Raw genomic sequence first — 2,500 nt, 5'->3', positions numbered from 1 at the left:
GGCGTAGGCGCCCATGCGCCAAAAGAGGCACCCAGGCGAAAAGGCGCCAGGGCGCCCAGGCGGAAAAGAGGCGCCCAGGCGGAATGGCGCCAGGGCACCCAGGCGGAAAAGAGGCGCCCAGGCGGAAAAGAGGCGCCCTGGCGTAGGCGCCCAGGCGCCAAAAGAGGCGCCAGGCGAAAAGGCGCCAGGGCGCCCAGGCGGAAAAGAGGCGCCCAGGCGAAAAAGAGGCGCCCTGGCGGAAAAGAGGCGCCCTGGCGTAGGCGCCCAGGCGCCAAAAGAGGCACCCAGGCGAAAAGGCGCCAGGGCGCCCAGGCGGAAAAGAGGCGCCCAGGCGGAATGGCGCCAGGGCACCCAGGCGGAAAAGAGGCGCCCAGGCGAAAAAGAGGCGCCCAGGCGGAAAAGAGGCGCCCTGGCGTAGGCGCCCAGGCGCCAAAAGAGGCGCCCAGGCGAAAAGGCGCCAGGGCGCCCAGGCGAAGAGGCGCCAGGGCGCCCAGGTGGGAAAGAGGCGCCCAGGCGAAAAGGCGCCAGGGCGCCCAGGCAGAAAAGAGGCGCCCAGGCGAAAAAGAGGCGCCCAGGCAGAAAGGCGCCATGGCGCCCAGGCGGAAAAGAGGCGCCCTGGCCAGGCGGAAAAGAGGCGCCCAGGCGGAAAAGAGGTGCCCAGGCGAAAAAGAGTCGCCCAGGCCGAAAGGCGCCATGGCGCCCAGGCGGAAAAGAGGCGCCCACGCGAAAAGGCGCCAGGGCGCCAAGGCGGAAAACAGGCGCCCAGGCGGAAAGGTGCCAGGGCGCCCAGGCGGAAAAGAGGCGCCCAGGCGCGTGGGGGGCAAGGCGCCAGGCGCCAGGCACGCGCGGAGGCAAGGCGCCACGCGCGCGCGCGCGTGGGGCGCGAGGCGCAAGGCGCCACGCGCGCGCGCGCGTGGGGGGCGAGGCGCCAGGCGCCAGGCGCCGGGCGCGCGTGGGGGGCAAGGCGCCAGGCGCCGGGCGCGCGCGTGGGGGGCGAGGCGCCAGGCGCCAGGCGCCGGGCGCGCGTGGGGGGCAAGGCGCCAGGCGCCGGGCGCGCGCGCGTGGGGCGCCAGGCGCCTGGCGGGCGGGCGCCCCCAGGAAGGGGTGCTGGCGCGCGATGGGGTTGCGCCCGTACGGACCGTGTGACAGTACAGACACTTTGGCGAAACCTCCTGCCCGAAGCGATTTTAGGCGTTCGGCTAGGTAGGTGACCCGGTTTTTTTCGCGTTTCTCGGCCGCTAGCCCCTTTTTTCGCGTTTTCGTGCGCGCGCCCCTCTTGACCTCGCACGCGCGCCGCGCGTCGCGTCCTTGTCCTTGTCCGCGTCCGCGTTCGCGTGTGTCGGCGATCACGGGCCCCGTGCATGGCTCGTCTCTGTGGACCATCGCCCCGCTCTTGTCCCTCTTTCGTGTTTGTGTGGCGCCCCGCCCCGTGCACCATTGCCGGCTGGCAGCAAGGTGCCTAGCCCCCCTTGCCGCCAGGCCTGTCCACCCCAAGGTGCTAAAGCCGCCAGGCACCTGTGCCGCCGAACCGTGCGTCCGTAAGCCGCTGCACGTGCGGCGGCCGGCCATGCCCGTGCTATTGACCCTGTGTGACAGTACAGACACTTTGGCGAAACCTCCTGGCCGACGGGGTTTTTGCGCCCACCTAGGTAGGGCGACCCCTTTTTTTTCGTGTCGCCTGTCCGTGTGTCCCTTTTTCGCCTTTTTCGGGTTCGTGTTTTCGTGTGCCGCCAAAAGCAAGCCCTGCGCTCGTCCCGTCCCGCTTGACCCGTGCATCCGCCGGTGCTGGCCTGCAAAATGCCTGTGAGCGACGCACGTGACCAGCAGCCCAGGCGAGTGTGCACGGGTGGCAGGCGAAACGGGCGTGCGTGTCGCCAGTGTGTATGTCCCTTTTTCGCCTTTTTCGGGTTCGTGTTTTCGTGTGCCGCCAAAAGCAAGCCCTGCGCTCGTCCCGTCCCGCTTGACCCGTGCATCCGCCGGTGCTGGCCTGCAAAATGCCTATGAGCGACGCATGTGACCAGCAGCCCAGGCGAGTGTGCATGGGTGGCAGGCGAAACGGGCGCGCGTGTCGCCAGTGCGTATGTCCCTTTTTCGGGTTCGTGTTTTCGTGTGCCACCAAAAGCAAGCCTTGCGCTCGTCCCGTCCCGCTTGACCCGTGCATCCGCCGGTACTGGCCTGCAAAATGCCTGTGAGCGACGCATGTGACCAGCTGCCCAGGCGAGTGTGCACGGGTGGCAGGCGAAACGGGCGTGTCGCCAGTGCGTATGTCCCTTTTTTGCCTTTTTCGGGTTCGTGTTTTTGTGTGCCGGCAAAAGTTAGCCCTGCGCTCGTCCCGTCCCGCTTGACCCGTGCATCCGCCGGTGCTGGCCTGCAAAATGCCTTTGAGCGACGCATGTGACCAGCTGCCCAGGCGAGTGTGCACGGGTGGTTGGCGAAACGGGCGCGCGTGTCCCTCCCTCGTCCCCTTTCATGTTTGTTTTGCTCCCAGGCGCCTACTGCC

This window comes from Aristolochia californica, unplaced genomic scaffold (assembly GCF_029961685.1).
Source record: "Aristolochia californica isolate CCGP_79_NKW_82.1479 unplaced genomic scaffold, dmAriCali1.0.hap1 SCAF_45, whole genome shotgun sequence".
Lineage (NCBI taxonomy): Eukaryota > Viridiplantae > Streptophyta > Magnoliopsida > Piperales > Aristolochiaceae > Aristolochia > Aristolochia californica.
Note: the sequence above shows the minus strand (reverse complement) of the source record.